Below are 11,757 nucleotides of genomic sequence, written 5' to 3' on the forward strand. Positions count from 1 at the left end.
CTTATGCTTCTTAATGGCCATAAGTTTAAGTTTCCAGATGCTGAGCTTAAATGACTGTCTAATCACCATTCAAAGTCTTCAGGCTCCCTGACTTCAGACTATACTACAAGTCATCAAAGTTAAGCTACAGTCATCAAAACAGTATGGCACTGGCACAAAAACAGAAATATAAATCAATGTAACAGGATAGAACATCCAAAAACAAACCCACACACCTATGGTCACCTAATATATGACAAAGGAGGCACAAATATACAGTGAAGACAGTTTCTTCAATAAGTGGTGCTGGGAAAACTGGACAGCTACATATAAAGGAATGAAATCAGAACATTCTCTAACATTATACACAAAAATTAACTCAAAATGGATTACAGACTTAAAAGTAAGAGCAGATACTATAAAACTCTTAGAGGAAAACATAGGCAGAACACCCTCTGGCATAAACACAGCATTTTTGATACACCTCCTAGAGTAATGAAAATAAAAACAAAAATAAACAATGTGATTTAATTAAACTTAAAAGCTTTTGCACAACAAAGTAAACCATAAACAAAACAAAAAGACACCCCTCAGAATGGGAGAAAATATTTGCAAATCAAGCAACAGACAAGGTTATACTTTAGTCTCCAAAATATACAAACAGCTCATTCAGTTCAATATCAAAAAATAAACAACTCAATCAAAAAATGGGCACAAGATCTAACCAGACATTTCTCTAAAGAAAGCATACAGATTGCCAAGAGGCCCATGAAAAGATGCTTAACATCACTAATTATTAGAGAAATACAAATCAAAACTACAGTGAGGTATGTATCACCTCACACTTCAGAATGGTTATCATCAAAAATCTATAAACCAAAGATGCTAGAGAGGATGTGGAGAAAAGGGAACCCTCCTGTTGGTCCTCCTAGGTAGCACAGTGGTAAAGAATCTGCCTGCCAACGCGGGAGACACAGGTTCGATCCCTGGGTCAGGAATTTCCCCTGGAGAAGGAAATGACAACCCACTCCAGTGTTCTTGCCTGGAAAAATCCCATGGACAGAGGAGCCTGGCCGGCTACAGTCCCTGGGGTCACAAAGAGCTGGACACTACTGAGGGGGCATGCCTACGCTGTTGGTGAAAATGTAAATTGGCAACAGTCACTACAGAGAAGAGGATGGAGATGCCTTTAAAAATAAATAAATAAAAATATAGAGTTACCATATGATCCAGCAGTCCCACTCCTGGGTATATATCCAGAGACAACCATAATTCAAAAAGATACATTTATCCCGATGGTCACTGCAGCACTAATTAGAATAGCCAGGACACAGAAGCAACCTAAAAGTCCACCGATGTAGGAATGGATAAAAAAGATGTGGGATAAACATACGCACACATCCACACCCACACTGGAATATTACTCAGTCATAAAAAAAAGAATGTAATAATGCCATTTTCCATGCCATGGATGGACCTAGAGATTGCCATACTAAGTGAAGTAAGTCAGACAGACAAAGACAAATGTATCCCTTATATGTGGGAATCTAAAAAAATGGTACAAGTAGATCTATTCACAAAAAAGAAATAGAGTCACAGATATAGAAAACAAAGTTATAGTTACCAATGGGGAATACAGGAAGAAGATAAATTGGGAGATTGGGACTGACATATACCTACTACTATATATAAAATAGATAACTAATAATTACCTACTATATAGTGCAGGGAACTCTATTCAATACTATGTAGTGACCTATATGGGAATAGAATATGAAAAAGAGTGTGTATACATATATGTACACATATAACTAATTCACTTTGATGTACAGCAGAAACTAACATTATAAATCAACTATACACCAATAAAAATTTATTTAAAATAAAAATTAAAAAGATAGACAATAAATATGTTTGACATGAGAATGAAAAAAAGTAAAATTCAAAGACACCATTACTATGTTAAAAACTACAAAATCTATTTCCTTTTTTCTTTTGACAGGGAAAGAGAGAAAGAATGAGAACAAAATTTATAGCTAAGTTTATTCTCTAGGTGATTCTTCCAAAATATATTATGGAAAAGCTAATATATAAAGAAAATATGCTATAAAAATGACAAGCCATGTTCAGGAATAAAAAAGCACACTCAACAGAGGCAAATGCATATACCAAGTACCCATTACAAGTCCAAAAAGGCTGTATTTAGTTCAGAGGGCCTGTCACTAGTTCTCATATACCACCAACAGCTCAAAACTGACTTGTTTCATATTCAGACCATGACTCCCCTGTAGAGTGTTTCCTTGTATTTTCTAGAATATCTAGAGGCCATTCTTTATCTTGTTGGGGGTTGGTGGGGAAAGACTCATGCCACCATCTCACTGATAGCAGGCTGGGGTGACTTGTCTAGATCCTAATCACAAGATCTGCAAGATGTTACCCACTTTCTTCCTGAAAACGGTTTCCATGGAGCCCTCTGACTTCCTGTTCTAATTTGAACTCACTACTCTAGGCTGCAGAGCAACTGTCTTCATCTGAAGACATACTGTCACTGTCCTAGACTGGCTTCTTGGAGCCCATGTTTTTCTCTTTCCTGGCTTCCTTTTCTGCTTGGCTCTAGCACAGCTCTGAGTAACTCTTCTAGAAAAAGTACAGAGAAGATGATCTTGCCGAGTCCTTATCTGTGTCTGCAGGTATTTTTAGGCTTAGCTTAGCTGGTGTATATTTATGTGTTCAAACCATTTCCTTCAGAACCTGGAACTTGGTGCTTCATCTTTTAACATCCACTGTTGCTATTTGTAGTTTTCTGATCCAGTGTGACTTTAGTCAGGCAATTTAATGTTTTCTTCTGAAAACTTTAAGAATATTCCTTTTATTCTTACAGGGCAAAAATGTCACCAATATGTACTGAGATGAGCCCTTTCCAATCTGAAGACCAAGTCATTTCTCTCTTTTGAGAAAAGTCACATCCTCTTCTCCATATTCTCTTTCCCTCAAAAGTGAACTGCTTAGATCTTTCCCCAACCATTTTCCCCCTCTCTTTTGACATCATGTCTCTAAGTTTCAGAAGATTTCTTTTTTCAAATTTATTTTCCAAATTTCTAATTCAGTCCTTGGCTGCATCTATTTTTTTCAGACTTCTGTGGAATTTTGATATTAATTTTTTTTTTTTTTTTTGGCCACACCATGCAGCCTGTGGGGTCTTAGATGGAACCCATAACCCCTGCAGTGGAAGCACACAGTCTTAACCAGTGGACCTCCAGGGAAGTCCCTGAAATTAATTTTGATAATCATATATGTCAAGATTCAATGTCAACAATTCTAGTTTTCTGATGATTCCTTTAAATGGCAACTTGTTTTCAATGTATGGATATAATGTCCTCTTGAATCTCTCCAATCTCTACTGAGACCCTTTCAAAAGTTCTCCTCCCCAGTACTATCTCCCTTTTCCTCTAGAGGGAAGTTGTTCTGCTTGTTCACAGTGCAACTCCTCCTTTTCACCAATAGTTCCTGTTTAATTACCTGGTTATCTTTTTGCCTACATGTTGACGGATGGACAGCCAGTTTGCCCTGGGCTTCCCTTGAGCTGTATTTTGAGTAGTAGCATTTTGTAAGAGGTGAGGACTAGGAATTGGGAAAGTTTGGGTGAGGCATCTCAGGTTGACTGTAGTGTTTCAAGTTTATCCTTCTTCAACTGTGCATCCTGTCAATAACAGATACTATATGGGGCTCTGAGGGTCACTGGAGTAGGACCTCTATTTTAATACTGTTCCTAATACTTGATTGCAGATTTGCAGAAGTAAGCAAATCATAGTCAAGACCAAGAAGTTACCATGACTAGGAAAAGTGTGTCATGCTGGGGATACAAAAGAGAGAGGTGAAACTGGAAGATTAGAGTGAGTGTAAGAGGACTGACAAAAGATTTTTTACAGAGGGGAGAGAGAGGCCAATCTGATGGGAAGGGACTTCCCTGGTGGTCCAGGGGTTAAGACTCTGCACTCCCAATGCAAGGGGACTAGGTTTAATCCCTGGTCAGGGAACTAGATTCCACGTGCCTCAACTAAGACCCAGTGCAGCCAAATAAATAAATCTTTTTTAAAAATCTGATGGGAAATGGGAATACTTCTTCTCCTGCCACCTACTGCTGTTTTCCCAGAGAGAGATTTAAAGACTGATTTCAATTTCTCACTTGCCTCCCCAACAGAAATATCTACTCCTACCTCTTCACAGAGTCCTGCAGAATTGAGGGCAAAGGCATGAAGCAATCGGGAAGAGGAGGCCGTGCTGTTCAGAGTCCAAGGACCCAGCACAGCCCTGGCTGGCTGCTCAGGCTCCGGCTCAGCTCCCCCATGGGTGACTGCCCTATTGCTCAACACCACCGTGATGAGTCCACATCCCTTCCTAGCTGAACTTGCAAGCCGACTTACCATCTCTGCTGCTCAGCCAACTGATTAGGACAGCAACCTTGATGAGCTTCGCATGCTATCAAAACTTTTAAAGCTACCACTTGTAGAAACTTTCAAACATATTCAAAAGTAAGAAGAACAGATAATGAATGTGCCTGTCATGCCTGTCACCTAATATCTTAGTTTTCCTGTGCTCCTATAACAGAAGAACATGGACTAGGTGGCTTACTAACAATAGAAATGTATTTCTCACAGCTACAGGTCTACCATGGCTAATTCATTTCAATGTATGACAAAAACTACTGTAATGATGTAAAGTAATTAGCCTCCAACTAATAAAAATAAATGGAAAAAAAATAAAAAATAAAAAAAACAAAATCTTGGATAAATAAGAGAAGACCCAGAAGACATAAAAGGAAAATAGTTACATCACTCCCTATAAAATATGTAAATAGCAGGGCAGCAAAAGATCACAAAGACAAAAGGATGAGAGAAATATTTTCAACATAGATAATATCCTTAATTCAAGGACTTCTTATAAATTAGTAATATTTGTTCAAAGTAGCAAATATTTGTAAAATCTCACAGATAAAGGCTCTGATGAGACAGACTCTTCAGACTGAGAATCTGAACATGGCCAATAGATCTATGTATAGATTCACTGTCTCTTTATAGATCAGGAAAATGCAAATAATAAGAAATTGTTTCCAACCATCAAATTAGCCAAAATTGAGAGGATTCCTCATTTCCCGGTGTTGGTAAGGTTTGGGAAAGAGAGCCATTTCTGTTCACTTATAATAAGACTATAAATTGCTGCAAACTGTTTAGATAGTAATCAGGTACTGTGATTTAAAATGTATAATACGCATACTCTTGAACCCAAAAATCTTACTTAGAGGCATCCAGCCAGGAGAAATAAAGTACAAGTCTATTAAGACCTGTGTTTCATGGCAGCCTCTGCAACTAGCATTTACTAAGGAACCACTATGTTCTGACAGCTGTGCTAAGTGAATTACAAAGGATGCTTTAACTAATCCACATGACAACTTTATGAGGCAGTTCCCATTATCTCGGGGAAAAAAAAGAGAGAGACTAATATTTAGAAAATTTAAATATTTCTCCAAAGGTTTTTAAAAAATGTGCCAGTAAATGTTGGAGTTAGAACCTGGAACTGGTCAACACAACTACAGAGTTCATGCTCTCGGTCACTGCAATGTGTTGCCGAACTAGATACAAATAACCAAAAAAGAAAACAAACACCAATGCCCCAGGTAGAGCAACAGTCTTTACAATAAGCCCAACCCCTAGAAACACAAAATGCCCTACTCTGGTATCACAATTAAAATTCATTTTGGGGGTAGGAAAGTTGGAATACATTTTCCATAGAGACAGAAAGCAGTTGTAATGAGGAAGAAAGACAAGCGTGAAAGTCTTCTTAGATGCAAAGAGTTTTCTCTCCCAGGCAACCTCAACTTTTCCTTGTAAATGCCTGGTTCAAGGACTTCCAAACGGGCCCCAGGCAAGGTGCAATTTCCCCACTCCCCCTCTAGAAGTAGCTGTGTTGGCCTCACCCCAGCTGACCCTCCCAAGGCAAAGGGTTGAGGGTGTGAGCAACTTTTTTCATTGGCAGAGGAATGGCGAGTATAAGGATTATCAGGGCACTGGAAACATGGCCTCAATTTTCCTGGAAAATGACCACTTGTTTGTTTTATCTCCTTGGAATTTGGAGAGAATGTCATGAATACTCTTTCCTCATCAAGTCCCTGGCTGACCCTACCCTGAAACCTTAACCCCTGGTGGAAAGGAGAGAAGCGTCTTATCCATAGCAAGGTCATTGCCCCCAAGTTCTGGATTTCAGAGCAGATTCTCCTAAACCTCCCAGGTTTTATGTCCAGATTGTGGGAAAAGATTCCACAGATAAACCATATGCCAGAGCTGTAGCTCTGGGTCCAGAGTATCCAGAAGCATGTATTAGAAAACATTCTCACTTAACTTTGCTTTTAAAATAGTGATCAGTATAAACAAGTTGCAAGGACCAATGTCGTATGTTATAAAACAGGATTATGATTGATCCAATTCTGTACACTTCAAACCAGTAACAAACAATATAAAATAAGCAAGTAGTAAGTATTAGCCTGATGATCTAATTAAGAGACTGTGACAACCACAGTCCTGGAGTTGCTTTTTGCTTATCGTCAACTGTTATTAATAGCTACTTAACCTAAACATGTTCTCTCTTCAGACTCAGGGGAGTAAACACAGTTCTAACTTGTCCAAACCCCTGCCTTACAGTAAAAAATTCATAAGCATATTTACTGCTCAAGCCCCAATGATGCAGTATTTTCAGATAGACTCTCCCCACATCAAAGTCCTTGTAAAAGCTCCTATTGAGTTCTTCCTTTTCTTGTAGGAAAAGGTGGCTTGTTACCAGCTTGTCCAAGAAGGTATGATGCTGCTCCCATGTGCTCACAAGCCCTGAGCACCACAAATGATCACATATCTTCCCGAGCTTTGACCAAAACGCAAGGAGAAAAGACTGGCCTGCAGCATCAGCTAGGTGGGAATTGCCCAGACTCTGAACAGAATAGTACTTGGGTTCAGATCCCGGCTCTGCCTCTTAACAGCTATGTGAACCTGGACAAGATACTTCACTTCCCTGTGCCTCGGTCATGCCATCTGTGAAATAGGTTTCTCCTTCACAGCTTTAAGGAACAAATGAGAAGTTACATGTAAAACATATAGCACTATGACTACACAGAGGAAACACTCGATAAACATTCATTTTCGTTATTTTTCTCTCAACCCTTTCTTCACCTAGAAAATCAGAAGTTATTATATTTCTCCACTTCTTAGGGTTTTCAGGAGAATTAAATGAGATAACACATGGACTTTTCAATGCCTAGCACAGTAGTCAATAAATGTTAGTGGATTATTTTAAACTTTATACTTTTTATTTCAATTTCCACTTCAATCAAGAATTTAAAAATCAGAACACTACTGCTTTCCCTACTAAGATTCACAGGTAACAGTTTTCTAGTTAGTCCTTTTTTTCTTTACATTCCTTCTATTTTTTTTTTTTTTTTTTTTTGGAGCAAACCCTGACACAGGAGTCAGATTATAATGGTATTGGCATGACTCCATGAAGTGCTAGCCAAGTGATCTCAAGAAATATCAGAATCTTGGGTTTCTTAAGTAAAACCAGATAAAAGTGTCTCTCTTTTAAAGTAGAAAGATCTCCATAGGGTAATAAATAAAACATGCTTTGTAAACAATTAAACAATGCAGCAATGTAAGACCTCATCATTTTCCCAGGATGAATGAGGACTTACTGGAATAAATATAAATAGAGCATAATATAGATCTATAAAGCAGCTTCTCCATTGACTAGAGCAGATTTTTATTTCTGAATAAGTTTTTATCTGCTTTAAATGGTTAAGAATCTCTCAGGAGGAGGTGAATAGAAGGACAGAATTCCACCACAACCATCAGTTAATGAGGAAATGAGGCCACAAGAATAGGAAATAGATATGCTTTTTTCACATGGATCAAGAAGCTTAACTTTACTTCTAAGTGCCAGGCCAAGTCTTTAGGCATTTTGTGGATATGTTTGCTTCCAGTTAATTTTTATTCTACATCTCAATAGTCTCTAATGTAGACAATGAGCTAAATATTGTCTGACGATCTCTCAGTCTCTCTTCCTCTCTTTTACTCCCATGCTCTAAAAATAAATCCACAAACATCAACAGAATGTGGTAGGTAAGCGTTCACACTTCTACTAGAAAATGAATATTAATTAAATCAAGAAAAAAAAATCCTTATTTCCAATCCTCAAAACGGTAGTGGTAGGTATCTTTCTTTTTTCCCTCTATTTTTCTTTAAAGGAAATACAATTTTTCTATTTGAATTTATGAACTGATGTATGCCTAAGAAAATTAAAAGAAGATTTGAGATGCAAGAAAATGAATCTTTGTTACCTTTTCCCTTTTCCCTTTATGCAGGCAGTAGCACTGGTAACCCAAATAGCTAGCCATTAAGATCTCCGTGTTAATCCACCCCCAAATATCCTATTAGTTCCATACCAAATGCATTTTGTTCTGATGAGGAAGATGCTCAGAGCAGTCAAAATGTTGATAAAACCCATGAAAAAGGAAGAAGAGGAAATGCTTTCATCTCACAATGAGCGTATCAATGTACAAAGAAACTGAAGCCTACAGCCCCCGTCACATGCCAACCTGCAGTTCAGTGTGAGATCAGAGAACTTCCTCCTGGTGTCTGCATCTATTCCTAATTGCCCTATTTAAAAGGAAAAAAAAAAGTGAGAGAAATATAAATTGGGGTGTGTGTGTGTGTGTAAACAGACCTTTTTTCACTGTGTATTTACTGATTGTCTACTCTAGCAGAGCACTGCCAGGCACACAAGGCTGAGACATGGTCTGCTCTGTTGCAAAGGTTTCCTTCCAGAAAAGTGGATTAGACCGAACAATGGGGCCTTATACCCACCCCCCTCCCTACCCCACCCCCTCCCCAGCCTGCCTACTCCCACACACACACCCCCACCGCTGCTTCAACCAGCAGACCATAATCTGAAGCAGGTCGTGAATCCCCTCCTTCACAATCTTCCATAAGGCTTACAGAGTCCTCCCTCTTCATTCATCCTGGGCTCTTCACAGCTGGAATCCAATCATTGCAGCATGCCCAGTCCACAGAGCTCTCTAGCATCCCCCAAATAAACCACGTGACTGTGCCCAGCCCTAGCTCCAGCTCTCTTCTTTGCTGCTAGAACTGCTGCTGCTTTTCACTTCCCACCTGCACCCTGCACTTCATCCCCCACCCTACCCCACTCCCACCCAGGAAGTTTTCCCTATTCCCACCTGCCTCCCTCTGCAGCCCCTCGAATCTCCTGCCCACCAGCCCTGGAGATGGAGATGTGTCATTTTCCATCATTCTCTCCAGCTCCACCATGAGCCTGAGGAGGCAAGAGCCATGTCTTTATCCTCTCTGCCCTCAGAGCCAAGGGCAGAAAAACTTAGGAAATCTGTGGTCTTGAATTAAATAGAAGACTATAAAGCAGTCCATGCTGACTGTCTTCAGACGGACCCTTAGAGAGTCATGAAAGTCCAATGGAAAAAGAGAGGAAGAGGAAGTTATAGGAAGGATTCTTTCCAGTAGCCTTAAAAAAAACCTGCAGTGCCAAGAAATCAATAGATTCTCAAATCTCAGAAATGCACAAGGATAAAGGGCACACACTCCTGCAAGTGCCAACAGAAACCTTTAGTTAAATAAACAGTGATGTAATATTAGTAAAAATCAAAATAAACCTTTATAAAAACAAATAGTGCATGAGCCACAGCTTTAAGCTTATAAACTGATTTTTAAAGGGGCATAGGACAGAGGTTAAGAATCATCAGGGATATCTCTACTATGAAGCAACAATGCACTGGTGAAACACAAGACCTTTGAACTCACAACTTTAGTTCAAATCTTGGTTATGCCATTTGGTAGCTGTTTACAGTGGCTATCATCAAAAAGACAAGAGATAAATGCTGGAAACCCTTGGGCACTGTTGGTGGGAATGTAAACTGGTGCAGCCATTATGGAAAACAATGGAGAGGTTCCTCAAAAATAGTTAAACACAGAAGTGCCATATGATGCAGCAGTTCTACCTCTGGGACTATTTCCAAAGGACATGAAAACACTAACTCAAAAGATATCTGCACCACCATGTTCACAGCAGCAATATTTAAGAGTCAAGGCATGGAAACATCTACCAACATATGAATGGATCAAGAAAGCCTGACATATATACACACATAATGGAACATTATTCAGCCATTAAAAATGAGGAGACCCTGCCATCTGCTACAATATGGTTGGACCTTGAGGGCATTATGCTAAATGAAATATATCAGGCAGAGAAAGACAAATACCATATGATCTCATTTATATGTGGAATCTAAAAAATAAAAAAACAAAAGCAAAAACTCAGACTCATAGAAAAAGACAGAGTCTGTCATCACCAGACTCTGGAGTCAGGGGAAGGGAGAATTAGAAGAAGGTGGTAAATTACAAGTTTCCAGTTTACAAGGTAGATAAGTGCCTGGTGGGCAGGGGCAGGGATGTGCAGCATGATGACTATAGTTAACACTCTGCATGACATACAGCAAAGGTGTTGAGAGTAAATCCTAAGAGCTCTCATCACAAGGAAAAAAAAATGTTTTTTCTTTTTTTGCTTTCTCTTTTTGCTATATCAGATGATGGATGCCATCCAAACTTACTGAGTTAATCATTTCACAATATATGTAAGTCAAACCACTATGCTGTATACCTTAAACTTCTACAGTGATATATGCCAATTATATCTCAACAAAACTGGGGAGGAGGTGAGGAGATGGGTAAAGAAGATCCAGAATGTAAAAGGTTGCAACTTTGAATAGAGTGGCCATGGTAGACCTACCTGAGGAGGTGATGTTTAAGCAAAGTGGGTGAGGGAGGGAGCTCTTCAGATACCTGAGGGAAGAGTGGTCCAGGCAAGAAAAATAACCAGTGCAAAGGTCCTGGGGCAGAGTCATCCTTAATGTGTTCCAGCTTCACAGGGGTGTCAAGAGTGGCTGGAGCAGGGGAAACAATGAAAGCTGTAGAAGAGAAGGTCAGGGGGAGTAAGCCACTATAAAGACTTTGGTTCTGATTTGAAAGACAGAGATCCACGGTGTGGTTTTGAATATGGAGTCACTGACTGCATCAGTCTAGAGGTGAAAAGGAGGGACCAACTGTAAAGACAGAAGCAGGAAGAGCCACCAGAATGCTATTGTATAAAGTCAATGAGTGATTATGGCAACCAGAACAGGGCTGCAGCAGCGGAGGTGGAAAGTGCAACAATCCTGGCTACACAGTTGACCTTTGAACAACATGTGTTTGAACTGCTTGGGTCCATTATATGCAATGGTAAACACTACAGTGCTACAGGATTCACGGTTGGTTGGATCCCAGGATATGGAACCACAGATACAGAGAGCTGACTATAAAGTTATAATGTAGATTTTTGACTGCACAGAGGGCCTGCACCCCTAACCTCCACATTGTTTAAGGGTCAACTATATATTGAAGCTGAGCTAGTTGGATGGATATAAAAAGTGAGAGAGGGGAGGCAGGAAGCATCTGGTGTGAGCAAAGTGAAAGGATGGAGTTGCCATTCACTGTGGCAGGGAAGGCTCTTAGGAGGACCAGGTAGGTGATCGGGCATTTGGCTGTGGACATGTTGAGTCTGAGAAGCCCTGGACACATCCCAGAAAAGATGTGAAGGACACAGTTGAAAGTCAGAGGCAGCTGGTGTCTGAAACTGGAAGAGAAGATATGGGTCAACCAAGATGATGTGTTA

General features: G+C 39.6%; 1 long non-coding RNA gene across 4 annotated transcripts in view; it reads right to left on the reverse strand.

Annotated features, from left to right (window-relative positions):
- The window catches only part of LOC139035637 (uncharacterized), a 51,994-nt gene extending 42,921 nt beyond the window's left edge, over positions 1-9,073 (reverse strand). Inside the window, exon 1 of one of the 4 annotated variants that reach the window (XR_011488279.1) lies at positions 8,960-9,073. This is a non-coding gene — a long non-coding RNA (uncharacterized lncRNA). Of the gene's footprint in view, positions 1-8,933 lie in introns of all 4 variants that reach the window. The other 3 variants (XR_011488282.1, XR_011488284.1, XR_011488281.1) reach the window with 3 other exon arrangements.
- Between the last annotated feature and the right edge of the window lie 2,684 nt (positions 9,074-11,757).

The sequence above is a fragment of the Odocoileus virginianus genome, chromosome 1 (assembly GCF_023699985.2).
Source record: "Odocoileus virginianus isolate 20LAN1187 ecotype Illinois chromosome 1, Ovbor_1.2, whole genome shotgun sequence".
NCBI lineage: Eukaryota > Metazoa > Chordata > Mammalia > Artiodactyla > Cervidae > Odocoileus > Odocoileus virginianus.